Consider the following 18,109-nt stretch of genomic DNA (forward strand, 5'->3'; position numbering starts at 1 on the left):
TGATTTCTCATATCTTTGTCAGATCTGAAGATACCTTTATCCAACCCAGACCCTTCTTTTCTTTCTTTTCAAATGTCAGATCTGCATCGAGATATGAGGCTTCCTATGCCCAGCTCTGCTTCCTCCTTTTTGTCTTTAATAGACATTACTCCACAACCACCTCCCAATAAACATCTTGCACTCTTTCTCAGCAAGTGCTTCTAGAAGGAACTAATGCAGTATTGTCCCCTCCTCAAGAATGGTCCTAAAGGAATGTGGGGATGTATATCAGGTCCTACCTGGAACAGAAACCCACAAGCTCCCAACCTCATCAGCTCCCATGTCACCTGCTGAGCATGGGTGGACCCTGGGATTTATCCCTGCTTTCAAACACAGGAATGTTCTGGGAAGCGGGACAAATGACTTCTATACCAGCGGTTCTCAACCTGTGGGTCGCGACTCCTTTGGGGGTCGAACGACTCTTTCACAGGGGTCGCCTAAGACCATCGGAAAACACATATTTCAGATGGTCTTAGAAACTGAGACATCGCTCCTCTATCCGTCTCCAGGCGGGTCTGCCCACATGCAGATACGCCAACATACGAGTACCTGGTGTGATGACATCATCGTGCCAACCCCATCACATACACCCTGTACAAATACAGATGTATGTGACAGGGTTGGTGCCATAATGTACTTATGCGGGCCAGTCACACATGTGTAGAGAGCAGCTACTGTGTAGAAAGCAGCTGCTGTGTTGAAAGCAGCTACTCTGTTAAAAGCAGCTACTGTGTTGAAAGCAGCAGTATTGGTGGTAAAATGACACTTCATGAATTATAATTACTGGGTAAATCTAAAATCATGTACTGTAAAATCATCAACTACTGCAAAAAAAATATCTGTACCATGGGAACTTAATTTGGATGCTGAGCGGTCTTTTTATATTCAGCTGTGGTTGATGTGAATACTGCCCCCTTGTGATAGTAACAGGTACGTAAAAAACAACAACACAGAGAATGGTAAATCATAGGAAACGTTAATGAACTGTATTGACTGAACTATATGCCATGTATCATCTTTTGCATTATTAAAGCTATTGTTATATATTATTTTCATTAGCAAACCATCCCATGACAATGGGTAGTGTAGAGAAGAATGTTAAGAAAAGAAAATACAGTGAGGACTTTTTACAGTATGGTTTTACCTCAATAATTACAGCAGGAATTGAGAAACCACAATGTGTTATTTGTTGTGAAGTCCTATCAGATGAATTTATGAAGCCAAACAAACTAAAACACCATTTTGATAGCAAGCATCCGAGCTTAGCTGGCAAGGATACCAACTATTTTAGAAGCAAAGCTGATGGACTCAAGAAAGCCCGACTTGACATGGGTGGCAAGTACCACAAACAAAACGTAGCAGCCATTGAAGCTTCATACTTGGTGGAACTCAGAATCGCCAGATCTATGAAACCTCACACCATTGCTTAGGATTTACTGTTGCCAGCGGTCAAAGACATTGTTCGAGTTATGATCGGAGACGAATTTGTTACGAAATGGAGTGAAATTTCCTTGTCTAATGACACTGTCTGCAGAAGAATAGATGACATGTCTACTGATATTTTTGACCAGGTAATCCAGGAAATTAAATCTGCTCCACTTCCAATATTTAGTATCCAGCTTGATGAATCTACAAATGTTGCAAACTGTTCACAGTTACTGGTTTATGTGAGGTATATTAATGATGGCAACTTTAAAGACGAGTTTCTTTTTTTGCAAACCTCTTGAAATGACAACTACTGCAAGTGATGTATTTGACACAGTTGGCTCATTTCTGAAAGAGCATAAGATCTCTTGGAAAAAGATTTGTGGTGTTTGCACAGATGGTGCTCCAGCTATGTTAAGATGTCGATCTGGATTTCAACGTTTGGTACTGAATGAATCACCAAAAGTCATCGGAACTCACTGTATGATTCATTAGCAAATATTAGCAACAAAGATGCTGCTACAAGAGTTACAAGAAATAATGAAAAACATCATAAATTCTGTCAATTTTGTAAAGGCGAGCATTTTAAACAGTCAACTGTTTTTGCAACTGTGCAACGAGTTGGATGTGGCGAACAATGCTCTGCTATTTCACACTGAAGTGAGATGGTTGTTGAGAGGAAATGTTTTAAAATGTGTTTTTGAGCTTCGTGATGAACTCAAACGTTTTTTAATCAGAAAGCAAGACCGCAGTTCGAAGCACTTTTCAGTGATAAAAGTGAACTGCAGAAAATAGCTTACTTGGTTGCCATCTTTGCCATCTTGAATGAGTTAAATTTATCACTGCAAGGACCAAATGCAACATGCCTCGATTTGTCTGAAAAGATCCGATCATTGCAAATGAAACTTAAGTTTTGGCAAAAAAAAAAAAATTGGTTGAAAATAAAATTTACATGTTGCCTACCTTATCTGCTTTCTTTGAGGAACATGACATTGAACCAGACAAAAGGATCACGATGATAATTTCTGTGAAAGAACATTTGCACATGCTTGCAGACGAAATTTCATTGTACTTTCGAAATCTACCTGACACCCCATTTGCACTTGCCAGAAGCCCATTCACAGTCAAAGTTGAAGATGTTCCTGAGACACCACAAGAGGAGTTCATTGACCTTATTAACAGTGATGCAGCAAGAACTGATTTCTCTACAATGCCAGTTACAAAATTCTGGATCAAGTGTTTGCAGTCATATCCTGTTCTGTCTGAGACTGTGTTGCGCCTTCTTCTTCCATTTCCAACAACATATCTTTGTGAAACAGGGTTTTCTAGCTTGTTGGTTATCAAGTTTAAATACAGAAGTAGACTTGTTGTGGACGATGATCTTCGTTGTGCTCTTGCAAAGATTGTCCCGAGAATTTCTGATCTGGTGAGAAAGAAGCTATCTCAACCTTCGCACTGACGTTGGCTTTTTACGCATACTGTCCCAAAATGTAGCAATGTAGTTTACTGTTGTTATATAAAAACAGACCCAGAGACAAGGAAGCATCTATCAGACTGTCAAACCTCAGAGGGAAGGTAGGGGAGGGTGGGGGGAAGGGGAAGAGATCAACCAAAGGACTTGTATGCATGCATATAATCCTAACCAGTGGTCACAGACAACAGGGGGGTGGTGGCATGCATGGGGAGGGGTTTGGTGTGGGAGCCCCTTTCACGACCCACATGTTTCAGGGTTCCCGTTCAGGTCTGGTTTCTGGAGAAGGCCGCAATCAAAACGAAGAGAGACTGGAAAAGAGTTAATTTGGGTAAATGGGGGCCAGGCAGGAGTCCACCTCTAGGGGGAGGACTACCCCTGCCTGGCCTTTGCCATCCCTTTTATTGGGGTTCTGAGATACACCCATATCCTTTAGGCAGGAAATTCCAATAATAGACAATCAGCAAAAATTTACATATGATTAACAGGTGAAAGTTGCTTTAACTGCCAATGTCTCAACTAAACAATGAGTTGAATAGCTCCGACCACTCTGAGCGATAAGGTTGACCACCCTTCCGGATTCCCTTTTCACATTTAACTACCAATGTCTCAATGTTCGGTTTCTGGCATCTCCCCCCAATTCCTTCCTTTAAAAAATCTTGCATCTGCAGACCAGAAATAAACATATAAGAACAAAAAATGTTTGAGTCCCAATTTCAATGTCCAAAAGTTCTGAGTCCAAAGTTTCAATGTCCAAAAGTTCCTCAAGTGTACATGTCAGCAACGATATCTGGATGGTGGACAAACGGTGGTGATGCAAGTCCGACCGTCTCTGGTTTGGTCCTGGGCAACCTGCAGCGATGCACAGCTGCTGACTGCTAGCATGGTAAGGTGTCATCAGTGTCTTCCATCTCTGGACTGTTTCTCCTCTTGTCTTCATGGCTGGAGCATTCCTGTTAATTCCTCTCTGTTACAGGAATCCACATGGTCTTGGAGTTGTTTTCTGAAAATATGCAAACATATTCTCGACCAGAAGTTAATAAAGGAATCTTTTCTATAAATTTTTCTTGGGATCCTTATTATTTTTTGCCCAAACAATTTTTCTTTGGCTTATTTTGACACCATGTATGTTTTTCATGGCTGTCTTGCTGTTAGCACTACAAATGAAAATTAGTTTTCAAAGCAAAAAACTTTCTAGATGTAATTTACTTACAGGATATTTTTTCTTACATGGTATTTTTCCACTATCCCCCCTTTTTTATTTAATTTTTAGGAGGCTTTTGGAAAATTTTTATAATGCAGTCTTGATAACTTTAAATTTTTGCACAAAAATATGACTGCTTTAGGTTCATTGCATGTTAAGCAATTTTACCATGAAATGAACTACCAATAGAAATGTTGGTTAATACTTTAGGAACAGCTTTTTGTACAATTAAATTTTCTTGAATATTCACTTATTTCATTTTAGCCAATTTAAATTAATCTGAAAACTTGACTATTTTACTGTCAAAATTTAATACTCTAACAACAATCTTAGTTTACCCTGTAAATATTAATGGAAAGGATTATTTGCATCCTTGAGAAAGCCCTGAGCATTCCTGGATTTAGGCTGGATTTAGATACAGGGCAGCTGCCTTCAGCCACGTCTCTGTTGCCTGGGTCCTGATCTGAGCTGGGCCAAGTCTCTTTCCGTTAACTTGGTCTCTTTTCGATCTGAGCTGGTCCAAGTCTCTGTATGTTGCCTGGGTCCTGATCTGAGGTGGGCATGGGAAGAGCAAAGCAGCCGTGGGGGCAGGAGACCTCCCTCAGAAGGGGTGAGGGTTCAAGCCCCTGCAATGTTGGGGGGGGTGGTGAGGATCTGTGCCCCACCTCTGTTGATTCCCAAGTTCTCTCCTGATGGCCCCTCTGTGACTGTGCCTGTCTTAGGTTGTTCCTCCCCTGAGGAATCTTACCCGTCTCTGGCTAACCAGCCATCCTCCGGGGCCAAGCAGGGTGATGTGAGGTTCAGTTCTGTCTCCTTGGTAGCCTATGCCCTTATGGCCTCCATGATCAGCACCTGCCTTGGGATCCCCTCGCCTGCTGGCGGGGCCCCGGCATTGATCACATATCTTGAGGAACCCAGGTTTCTTCTCCAGGGAGGGCCCAGCTCATGCCATTGTGCGAGAGACAGATCCATGGTACCAGCCACCATGAAGCTTCAACCTCAGCATGAACTGAAAACTCAGGCAACAGCTGTGGGCAATAGGATTGTGAGAAGGGGGTCCCTCTTGGCAAAAAGAGCAAGAAGGGTCAATATAGAATGCTCAAGTGCCTTCCCAGGGGGCCTTCCACACAGTGGAAGGGATTAAATCCTTTCATGTCCTTATTAAATTGCTGCCAAACATTCAAAAAATTAGATTTTTAAGTTTGTTTGGGATAATTGTACAATATGCTGTTGTAAAATATCAAAAATTATAATGACATTGTAGAATAATATCATGTAAGAATATTCTTTGCTCTAGGGATGGCAATTCAATTTCAAATAGGCTGTCAATTTCTTTTTGTATAGACAAGGTCTTAGTTACATTTTCTGCACCTCTCTTTAATTTTGATTTTGTGTCATACAAAAGGGAAGCTGGGTGGCAAAACCTGTGAAATTATACTTCCTTGCCCCACTCATTTTCCTCCTGGATGACCAAGGTGTTTGGTATTATTGGTGACTACAGTTTGGGATGGGAATGGGGGGATGAGGACAAATATGTGATACCTTAATCAATAAAGAAATTTAAAAAAAAGACTGTTATCCATGCTACACCATGCTTCAAGACAAAATTTCATTTATTTGTAATTAGAAATAAGTATTTCACAATATATAATTACATATTGTTTTTGTGATTAATCACTATGCTTTAATTATGTTCAATTTGTAACAATGAAAATACATCCTGCATATCAGATATTTACATTATGATTCATAACAATAGCAAAATTACAGTTATGAAGTAGCAACAAAAATAATTTTATGGCTGGGGGTCACCACAACATGAACTGTATTAAAGGGTCGAGGCATTAGGAAGGTCGAGAACCACTGTTCTAGACCTTCTCCCTGCCATGTTCAGGTTACACTTACTTATCCTTGTTATAGTGAAATGCCCAGAGTAGGACATTAGTGAGTTTCCTGATACCTAGTAAAGTGACTATCATCCATAACCTAAAGGTCTCAGGCACCAAAGATGCAAAAGCCTTGGCGAGTCCAGGTATCTCCTGACTCTGGGAGGAGCCATGCTCTTCCCCAAGACAGAATAAAACCAATCAGGAGGCTGTAAGTTCATAATACAATTCATCTTTATTATTTGACTCAAGTGAGTATATTTACACATGAATTTTTCAGAATTTGTCATAGCAAGGGTTGTTTAGGGTACAAAAGTATTAATGCTCTTATAAATGGCCTAATCTTGAAGGTAAGCTGATACTTTCAAAAAACAAAGGCAGCTGATCCCATCCCAAAGCATCTATAAAGCGGTTAATATTGAAAACATCTGGTCCTACATCTATTGGGAGAAGATTCTATAGCTCCCATCTCATACAATGCCCCTATCATGGAGCTCTCAAATTTATCTCTTCAACCATGAGTGGAATATCATCACCATCTAGGAACTGAGAAGCAACCTGAAGTGCAGAGGCTGCGTGAGAATGAATCTGGACCATGAGCAGTGCACCCACCTCATAGGACCTGCCCCAGGACATGAGACACCATAAGCTACTAATGTGTTTGACCACTATTATGTGAGTTCTCTGAGTTTTATCTTCATTCCTAACCCTCAAGATAAAAAAAAGAGAGAGAGAAAGTTGCAAAGGAGTTTTCAATAAACTCTTTAGAGAAAATCTATATTATTAGAATTTAAAAATTTTGCAAGGTTTTCTAATTTTGGCAATTTTACTGGGATTCTGATTATTGTTCTAGTCTATTGCACTATGATGATTTAACAATACAGTCCTTTGAATACTCACAGGGGTGTGTTCATTTCGTCAGAGTAAAGAAAGAGGGGATGGCAGGGTCATTTGCATTTAGACTTGAAATGGAGAGGACACAGAGAAACAGCCACCATGTTAGGATGGAATAGCTCAGGGGCCAGTAGGCTTGGCAGGCAGGGGGAAGTCCACAGGAGTACAGCTTCTCCTCTCTGGCATGCCCAGGATCCTCACACATCTGGACACCCTGATTCTTTATAACTATATGTGTTATGGCCACTGCTGGACTTGTCCTTATTCCTGGGTCTGACCTGACTGCAATCTACCTACACAGGTAAGGTGATTCTTGTGACTTGATTCTGACATTTTCTCTACCTTATTTCTTCTTGCTCCTTTATAATCCCCTACTACCTGCCCCAACTGGACAATTTATTTACATACAAATAGGTAAAGCATCTCATGGCAAAATACATTGACTTCTCAAGTCCTCAAAGTTATGAACCCACTTCCCACCTACCAGTCCTCCCATACCCCCCAACCTGAGCATGTTTCTAACTTAAAGAGACCCCAGGCATTTCAACCACCTATAAAAACTATCTTTTACTTTCTTTAGATTTTTTTTTTAGATTTTGCTTTTCCTGGGCATCTTTAGTTATTTTGTTGACGTGCCTTTTATGGTTACCTATCAGCTCATTGGCCATTTTCAAAAGATTTATTACCTGGTCTTCACTGGCTTGGCCAGTTTCTTTGTTATTAAAAGCACAAACTCGCTCCCGACACTTTTTAATTGTCTTCTTAAGAAACTTGTTTTCTGTGTTTTTGCAGTAATCTTTAATGTCCCCGTCCCCCAGGTCTTCCTTCCGAGTAAAAAGCACAATCATGTATTCCCTAACATCCTTTCCGAAGATGGTCTTTAGTGTCGCCATCACCTTTTTGTCTTCGTTGGTGACCCGTCCCAGCTGGAGCACCAGTACCAGAACCGTGTTGACATCACTTCTGGGCATATACTGTTGGACCATCTTTAGCTGGGATGGGTCACTGGACAGCAGACAGAGCTCAGGAGTGTCCACAACAATAATGTCCTGATCAGCCCTTTTCCTTTTGCTTTCCCGGCACGTGGTGGTGACTGGCTGGGCTCGGAGTTGAGAGGGGAACTCTGAACACCCGAGGATGGTGTTCCCAGTGGCACTTTTCCCAACCCCACTCTTTCCCACAAGGACAATGTTCAGGGTCTCTGTCAGAGGAAAGCAGGAGAGAGTTGAAACCCTGGGCTGATCTGAGTACGCCTTCCAAAGCCACACATTACAGGGGAAAACACTTGGGAAGCATCAGGGCTGCCTTCCCAGAGCAGCTCCAGCCACAAGCATGGGAACGGCTTCCTCCAGAAAACTAGTGAACCCAGAAGCAGGAGTTGGATCACAGTCCCTGCCCAGTGTTCACCCACTGACATGCTGCCATTCTCATCTCTGAATATTCCCCCTTTTCTGGTACCTTCTTTGATATACTAGCACCATGTGAGTGCTTTGTTACTCTTCACCTCCTCACCTGGGTCCAGTCTACTCATCTCATCTCTGTCTTTTCTTACTGCTGTGACTATGTATTCCCACTGAAGACTAATGCTGACTGTATCAAAGTCTTCTGGATGTATTTGAAAAATGATTCTATACAATTACTTTTCATGAAAAAGCAACTACACATACCATCTGTGGGTTACCAGACGGAGCACGCTAGAAGTCACTTCTCATTACAACCATATTCAACTTAACTTTGTCTTTCATTGATGTCAAAAGGCACCTCATGGCTTTAACAATGAGTACCCACTAACACTGTTCTCTGTGGTGTGAATGTGGAGAATATATTTCCCTACAGATGGAATTACAGGAATAATGTGATGCACATCACATTTCATCTTCCTGGGAGATTAAAATGTTAAACTTGGCTTCACTGAGCTTTGTCCTTAGTGTTCCTCTAATTTTGCTACCAAAGGTAAGTACTGCAGCTAAAGTCTGGGCTAAAGCAAATCCAGGGAAAATCTGAGTTTAAAATGACACTGAGTCTATATTCATAAAATAGTATATAACTCATCATTTAATAAAAGACAAGAGTGAACTACTGATATGCAACATGGCTGGATCTCCAAAACATGCTAAGTGAAAGAAGCCAGATGCAAAACCACATACAATATGAGTACATTATATGAAAATCAAAAACATACAAGATTAGCCCATGCTAGTAAAAGTCTGAAGAGTGGTTTCCTTTGGTGAGCTCTTGTAAGGAGATGGAAATGAGCCATATCATTATCTAGATGATGGTCACATAATGCGTAGATGTGTAAAAGTCATTGAGTTGTATATTTATTATTTGCATATCTTACTGTACTTAAATTAAATCTCAATAAATATCTGTAAAAACCTGCACCACAACTGTCTCTCCACACATGCCCTGTTCCCACCACTTCTCCTATGAAGCAAGGTCAACACCAAACCTATATGCTGAGCAAATGGCAGAGTCAGCAACTCTAGGGATATTCACTGAAACTCCGTCATTCAGGGTGCCATCCCTGTGGAATGTCACTCTGTGTCTGCATGGCAAGCTTGGGAGGGGAGTGATCATGGCATTTAAAGAAAGCAGCTGAAATGCAGTAACTCCACACCCTTTTATTTTGCCTTTGGAAAGTTACTGACATCTGCAGAGTTTAGGATACATCACTAATGGCAATCACTACATGGATACTGAGCTCCATCACTGAATTCTGCATAGTAGAAGGAGGTGTTTTCATCCAGGACCAGGAGGAAGAGGCCAAGTAGGCACAGCAAGCAAACCCAGTTTTGTAACATTTTAGAGAATGTCAGGTACACCCGCAAAGGGCCAAAGACCTTTGATGGTGCTACACCTACTCAACAGTGTTAAGAGTTCCCTAGAGACAGGTTGTAGTCATTGACCTGAGCAAGGTCTTCAGGATATATTTTTGTTTTGATTTATCTAGATAGTTTTCCCACTTCCCTTTGATGCACAACACATTCAAAGGAATTCAGATATGAGCTTAACATATTTTAAGGATATGCTTACCATTTGGAGTGTCCCTTTTCTGAGATGTAGTTTCTTTCTCACAGTCCTGGAAAATAAAGAGGGAAAATGATGTACCAGATTTAAAATCTCATCTTTTCACAAAGTAAAGAAATGGAGTCATAGTGTGTAATCCACAGTAATTTGTGAGTAGGCTGTGGTCAAATGAAGACCATGGTCATAGTCTTTGCTGGTCATTATAAACTTGTCCATAATGACAATCTTGAGACCCTACTGTTTCTGCTGTTTTAATACATTTCCAAGTGCATGATGGGTCTTGCTCTCACTCAGAGGAGCCCCACAGATGCCATCTACAAGGCATTGTTCCTGAAGCTCTAACTTCACTTCTCTACAGTTCCTAACTGTAATTCCAGAGGTTCTGCTATTCCTGGAGAAAATCCAGAGGCTTCAGGAGACCTTCTGCTCTCCCTGGAAGAAGAAACGTGCCCAGTGATGCCTGTGATGTGCAGTTGAGAGACAAGGGGAAGTGAGGAGATTGGAAACTAGGCTCCCCACATCTTGCCAATGCCCGATGTAGAGGTGACTCATCTACTAACATAAATACAGTAACACTTGGGACCTTCCCCATCCAGGTGGGCAAATGAAGATGATGACAGGATGGATAGCCACATACCTGACATTCTCTTCACTTGCCTGGTGAGCCTTATATTGACTCCCCAAATTTAAATTTAAAAGGGAATAAAAAATGTGAAAACATGATATGCAATCTTGATTAATCTGCTACTTGTAGAAGCTTTCTATACTTTATTTTAACCTTGTCTTTGTTAAGTCTCCATGCCAGCCCAACTTCCCTGCTTTCTAACCTGGCCTTACCCAAAACCATTGAAATCATCAGTCATCTTTCTACTTGGGTTTCTCTCATTTCACTCCGGTTGTCAGACTTTCTTCATTTCCCCCATCCCTGCTAAATTATTTCATGTTTTATTTTTAAATCCAAAGGATTGTTACCATGAAAATGTATATGATCTAAAATTAGTAATTTTAATATCTCTAAAACACGAGAAAACAAGTTGTTAACTCATATATTCTGCTGTGTTTTCCTATGTTTATACAAAGACACAGAAGCATATACAGACACATAGGAAGATTTATTAGACTTTCTATCCTGCAATCAGCTTAATAACATGTCTGTTAGTCTACACAAATAGATGTAATTTGTTTCACTTGCAACCATTTATGCTAATACAACCATTCCTTTATTGATACTGGCTATTTCTGGTTTTACTATTTCAAAATATGCAGTGATAAATGTCCTTGTCCATACATCTTTATATATACTTATATTTTTCTGTCTGTATATTAGAGTGGAAATTTTCACTCCATCTATGGGTTATATAAAATCCTTGATGTCTCATTAACTTATTTGGAACTATATATTTCTATAATTATAATAACAATAAAAATAATAGCATCTAATAATTATAGAACATTAATCCAGTTTCAAGTATTTACAGATTACTTTGTGAGCAAGTCACTTAATCCTTACAACAATCCCTGAGATACATATTATTATCTCCATTTTACAGAAGATGAAACTAAATTCTGTTCTCATGAAGTTTGTGGGTAGGCAACCATCACAAATACATCTGTAGCAATCACTTGATGTGATTGTGGCCATGTTTGGAGTGCCAATAGGGCTGAGGGGCTGAGGGGCTGAGGGGCTGAGGGACTGAGGGGCTGAGGGGCTGAGGGAGTTCGTTCCAAGGGACAATCAGGAGGATTTCTTAAAGAAGTGAGTTTAAGCTTAAGGTGATGGACCTGGTATTAGGTGGAATGGGAAAGGAGAAGTGTCAGGAAAGAGAACTTTGAAAATTTAAAGCTCTAGAGTGGACATGAGTATAACTCAAGAACTAAAGGAGAGGCTGGTGAAACCAGTATGTAGAAAGAAGGTAGAGGATCAGAACAGGTCATGGATTCTGAACTTGACCTGAAGATCAGCAAGAACTTACTAGAGCATTTTAAATAAGAGAGTGCAATGTCCAGGTTACATTGCATAAACTCATCCTGTACCCTTTCCCCTCTCTGCTGATAGCACTGTTCCTTGTAGCCATCAAAGAAGAGGGAGAGAGCTCAGGCCTAGAGATAAGAGAGCAAGTGAATTTAAAATTCTTGAGCATCAGTGTCCTCATCTGTAGAACATCTGTGCATAAAGTTGTTATGAAAACTAAATCAGTTTATATATGTGCTTTGAATTTAGTAGGTTTTCAATAAGTACTGACTTTCCTCTCATGGCCGTCATGTTTGAGTTTAATACACACCAGATCTAAGAAGATTCACTGACACAAAGGCCCCTGTGCTGAATTTTTGCTTGTCTTATATTCTATAGCACTTATATTTACAGAGTTCCCTATACCAATATTCACTTAATTACACTGAATCAATAATTGTTTTGTTTCTTACACGTAAGTTAAAGTATAAGCTCCTCAGAGGTAAAAGCTTGCATTCCTTAGTTATGAATACATTCTTCATTCATGTTAAAAATTTAAATAAAATGTCACTCTGGCTGTTGTGTGTGAAATAGATAGAAGTGTAAGGCCCAATAATTATTGAGGGGAAAGTTGTTAGTAGATTATTTGTAAAATAGTTCAGGCAAGAGAAGAGGCTGTCTTGGACCAGATGGTGGTTGTGGAGGTGGGGAGAAGCAGGTGGTTCCAGGTGCATGATCACACAGACTTGAGGATTTCGTGGATACCAGATGCTAGCTGTGGTATCAAAGTGGACTTCTGGGTTTGAGTTTGAAAAGCGTGGTGAGAAGCACAATCATTTACCAAGTTCAGAGGAAAACAAAAGTCTTACTGATTTAAGAGGGAAAACCAGAAGTTTGGACATGTTAAGTCTGGGATCCTATAAGAGAGCCCAGTGAAGATATCAAGTAGCAATTGAAACTCAGAGGAGAGACCTTAACTAGTGCTACTCATTTGGAAACTGTTAGCAATAGACAGAACTCAAAACTGTAAAATGTGGCCGAAACCGGTTTGGCTCAGTGGATAGAGTGTCGGTCTGTGGACTGAAAGGTCCCAGGTTCTATTCCGGTCAAGGGCATGTACATTGGTTGCGGGCACATCCCCGGTAGGGGGTGTGCAAGAGGCAGCTGGTCGATGTTTCTCTCTCATCAATGTTTCTAGCTCTCTGTCCCTCTCCTTTCCTCTCTGTAAAAAGTCAATAAAATATATTTTAAAAAAAAAGAATCAATATATCTTCCCCCTGATACTTCTTAATTTCAATTAAAAATTAAAAAAAAAAATCAAAAAACTGTAAAATGTGGAAACACCTGAGGGAGAGTATAGAGAGTTGAGGAGAGGCTAGAACCACACCCTGCAGATGCCAACTTCCAGAGCTCTTCACAACAGGTTCAGCAACCACCAGGGTGGCCAGAAAGGTGTTGTGGGTTGGGATGCAAGAAGAGAATAGTTTTATTGAAGCAAATAAGTCTAATAAATCATTTGTGTACAAAACTATGAAGGGTAAAACCAGACAAGGATGTAAATTTATCCATTAACTTACCAATGAAGTCCAAATGATAATATTCAAAGTAATCTACCCACCTTGTGCCTCATCTTTTCATATTATGGATAAATATACTCTTAAATAAAGCATAAGAACCTTTTCACTTGACTGTGCCCATCTTCATTCCACTCGTCTATACAACACAGAGATCCTTGGAAACCTTAACATGAATTCTCACCTGGAATCCATTGCCTTTATTTCTGAAATTTACAGGGCAGGGCCTTCTGTTCTCTTCCACCAAATGTTTGGCCATGCTGAGGAGCTTCCTCACCTAGATATCCTGCTCAGCCTTACCTGCCTTATTGTTGAAAAATCAGTATCATCTTCCATAGTTGTTAACCAACTTTTCAAGTGATGTGTCATGTTTAAGGTAATCTTCCATGGAATGATCCCCCAATTCATCCTTCCTAGTGAATATGATAATGGTGTACCTCTTGGCTTCCTCTCCAAATACCTCCTTTATGCCATTTTTGTCTCTCTATCCTTCTCATTAAAGTGGCTAATGGGGATCACCAGAAGCAGGACATGCAGGCTCGGGGCAGAGAGCTCCAAGCAGTATTCAATGTTGGGTTGCATGTCTTTGGCACAAGGTGTTGAGGAGAAAAGGACTGGGGTGTCAATGACCATGACCTTCTCCCCTACCATGGCCCTGTAGAGGGCCGCCTGGGAGGCACCTGGGCATTTCCTTAATTATTGTCAGCTGAACTCAGGGCTTAGGCCTAGTCACGCCCTGGGAACATGCTTCCCCAATGAGGCTGGACATGTTAATCAGTTCTGACTTCATAGCCGCCCAGGTGTCGGCAGGGGCGGGTCTAGATATGTAAATCCAGTAATGCTAGGGTCTAGTTAAGAATGCAAATAAGCTCATTTGATCCTAAGTTTTGGTGTTACTTCCTGGATTTTTGGGATATAAGATAAACCTGCTGTGTGGCTCAGGGTCATCGTCATGCTGCCTCTCCATCAGAGAGGAAAGATGGCGTCCCACCCAGCCCCAGCTTCATGAATCTATTTCTGCGTCTTGTTTTCTTTATTTCTATTATTTCTCAATCCCTGGCCGCCTCACTTAGAACCAGTTCGTTCATCTCTCTTTCCGCGCGGGACGCGGAAAAGGGAGATCCCCACCATGTTTGGCCCCCGCCGCATCAGGCCCCCGCATGGCCCCACTTTCTCTCTGACACATTTTATCATCATATTCTCACTGAATCTGGACAGGAACACATCTTTGCCCAGAATATTATTTCCTGTAGCACTTTGTCCTGCGCCAGGCTTTCCTAAGAGGAGAAGCCTCAGACATACCTGATACTCCAGACCTGGGGAGCAGCCCTGCTTCACAGCATCCTCCTGACACTGCCTCCAGCTGGTCCTGTTGGGACAAAGAGAAACACATCAAGGTTCAACTCACACACAGAGTGAACAGAGAAACAGCAAAAAAGAGTGTTCCCTTTTAACTCAATCCCCCTCCCCCACTCAAGAATTTAGGCTACTGAAGTACTATACTTGGACTAGACTAGAAGAAGGAATCGTGTTTGCCAGGATCTTCTCTTCATGTTTTGTGAAATAAACCCATGCTGACAAAATGCCAACACTGTGGATTGGATAAAATAACAAGCCCTTTCTTTACCTACATTACCCACTCACATGCTGGGAGATACCTAAATATTCTCTATGACAGACAGAATAATGTTCACCCACCAGGTGCCCATGTATGAATCCCAGAATCTGTGACTGTGATGCCTTGAGTGGTACAAGGTACTTTACTAATGATATTGGGATCTTCAGGTACAGAGAGAATCTTGGATAATTCAAGGTATTTTAAGAAGCCCTTATAAGAGGAAGGCAGATAAGTGAAATAGGTTAAAGGATTTAGAAGTAAAAATTAGTCACAGCCCATGGGCACAGACAATAAACAGGTGAAGGCCTGGGATGTGGAGGGCGATGGATGGAGTAGGGAAAAGGAAGAAAAATTGGGGACATCTGTTATACTTTCTACAATAAAGTAATTAAAAAAAGAGGGAGGCAGGAGAGTCAGAGTGATAAAAGGAAGATGTGAGAATAGAACTAGGAGGGGCCAGAGAGTGAAAGACTTGAAAATGCTACTATGTTAGCTTTGATGATGAAGGCAGACTCTACAAGCTGGAAAAGGCCAGGCAATGGAATCTCCCATAGAGCCTCCAGAAGAATCACAATCCTTCCCAATGCATTGATTTTAGGACTCCTGACCCTTCAAACTAGAACTTTAAAATAACAAATGTGTGTGGGGTTTAATGACTGAGTTTGTGGCAATGTATTACAGCAGCATCAGAAAAAAAATACACAGTCTCACAGTCAACCTTTCAAAATAGGGGTGTCCGTGTGACCCATATTTAGTTCATGACAGTTGGGGAACATTTGGGAATTCTTAAAATTCTATGTGTTCTTTTATTATTATTATTGATTGATTGAATCTATAAAGAGAGAGGAACCTGGCTGGTGTGTCTCAGTGCTTAAATGTCGACCTTTGTACTAGGAAGTTATGGTTGGAATCCAGGTCAGGGCAATTATCCAGGATGTGGCTCCACCCACAGAAGGAGGCATGCAGAAAGTAGCAAATTAATGATTACCTCTCATCATCGATGTTTCTATCTTTCTCTCCTTTTTGCATAAAATTTAAATGTGATGTCTGGAATTGGAGCTGCCTCATGGGATAATAAAGTAATAAATAAGAAGACAAGACAGAGAGACAAAATGACAGCATAATAGGCAGATGTGTCCTGAGCCTCATCCTGAACCAGATAGAAGGAGCAACTAAATTGAATAACATCCACCCCGAATTGGTGAAATAGACACAGATGATGAGATAATTCACAGCCAGGAAGAGCAGAGGATGCCTGGAGAATGGTAAACTCGGGATCTGGGCTGGAGAGAATTGTGAGACCTCCAAGCCCAGAGGCTCAGAAGGAACCAGCACAGCATCAAGGCCGCATCCCTTGGGACAGGCATAACATCTGAATGTGGAAAGGAAGTCCACAGGGCTGCTGGCAGCAAGGGATTCTAGATCTAAACTCACAGCAATGAGAGGCTGAGCCCAGAGGAGGCAGCCTGAACAACTGACCAAGCCGCATTGTGCTGAAGGGAGAGGGGCTTGCAGTGGGACAGCTCTTTCCCCTCTTTCTGGTATTTGATTTTATCCCCTAACCGAATTCATAGGACCTTTTGAATACAAACACTTACCTGTGGCTGAGGTGCAGGTAGAAGTGGGGACTTGTGTAGACTGGGGAGAGGTTGGGGAGAGAAGGGGGTCAGGAAAAGGTGGCCAGGGGTCTGGCACTGAGACATACCTGACATGCCAGACCTAAGCAGCCATTTTTTCCTGAAGAGATAGCCCCTCCCTGCAGTTACCAAACAATCAATACATCCACACCCAGACTACACCCTGAGTGACAAAGGATAAAAAACAAACAAACAAAAAACTGATTTGTCCCTGAGGTCCCCCAGGGAATGGCCTGAAGAGAAGCTTTTCAGTCCTGGAAAGCCATATGGAAACCTCCCCAACTATAGCCCTGTCAGTAAGAGCTGCTTGAGAGATTTAGATTGACAGTGTGTAGACAGGTTAAGTGGGAAGATTGGTCCCATCAGCTGGTAGTCAAAGCTGTGGAGATAGATGCAAATAGAGGAGCGGTGGACTACTTGGAATTTCAACAATCTAACAGGAAACTGAGAAGTCACAGACAGTACAGAACAGTGGGATCTTAAACCAGCTCCCATTTGGCACTAAAACTTGGCAGAAATTAATGACACTTCACTTTTTCATTTTTGTTATTTATTTTATTTTAATTATTTTGTTATCTCTTTTTTCTTTATTTTCCTTTTTTCATTTGTTTCTTTATTTTTTATTTCTTTTCACATTATTTTTCATCATTCTATTTTTATTTATTTCTGTTTTATTTTATCTTATTTTTAAATTCATTTTTTAATTTAAAATTTTTCTTTTTTTTTCTTTTCTTTCTCTCTTCTTACACACTCATTCTCTTTCTACTTCCTCTATACTGAACTGAAGTCCTCCCCATATTTATCCAATTCCTTAGCTTTACTTTCTGTATATAAGCTCGACCTCTACAGATTCTGCCCCAACCCTCTTTGCTGGGTGTTTGGTGTTTGCATTTGTTTTGGTTTATCGTGGTGTTTTCATTTTTCTTCTTTTTCTTTCTTCTCTTACCACTTTTTCTCTCTTTGTTATCATTTGTGCTCTCTTTTCTCTCCCCTAATTCTCTTTTCTCAGGTGGTCACTTATATTGGGGTTATGGGTGTCATGAGTACATTCGTGTTATTGTTTCCTTTGTGTTATGCTTTGTCGAGTTCTATTTTGTCCTGTTTGGTCAATGTGATAGAGAGCGAGCAGCAGCATGAGCTACCCACCCCCATCCAAGGAGCAGCAGTCCTGTGAGCAGCCTACCCCCCATCTGAGGAGTAACAGCAGTGCACAGCTTGCCCCCATCCAATGAACAGCAGTCTTGTGAGCAGCCTAAACCCATCCAATGAGAACAATCATGAAAGCAATCCGCCTCCACCAGCCAGAGGAGCCACCATTGCTGTAAGCAGCCATGTGAGCAGTGCACAAGAGAGAAGCTACCGCCAACTGAGGAGCAGCCA

At 41.1% G+C, this 18,109-nt stretch overlaps 1 long non-coding RNA gene across 1 annotated transcript; it reads right to left on the minus strand.

The window, feature by feature from the left end:
* Positions 1–8,096: 8,096 nt before the first annotated feature.
* On the minus strand, positions 8,097–16,768 carry LOC129151419 (uncharacterized). Its single transcript, XR_008558100.1, has 4 exons — positions 16,691–16,768; positions 14,777–14,843; positions 9,956–10,001; positions 8,097–8,120 (listed from the first exon to the last, which is right to left on the minus strand). It is a non-coding gene; the product is annotated as an uncharacterized LOC129151419 (long non-coding RNA).
* Positions 16,769–18,109: the final 1,341 nt, after the last annotated feature.

The sequence above is a fragment of the Eptesicus fuscus genome, chromosome 14, assembly GCF_027574615.1.
Source record: "Eptesicus fuscus isolate TK198812 chromosome 14, DD_ASM_mEF_20220401, whole genome shotgun sequence".
In the NCBI taxonomy this organism is placed as follows: domain Eukaryota; kingdom Metazoa; phylum Chordata; class Mammalia; order Chiroptera; family Vespertilionidae; genus Eptesicus; species Eptesicus fuscus.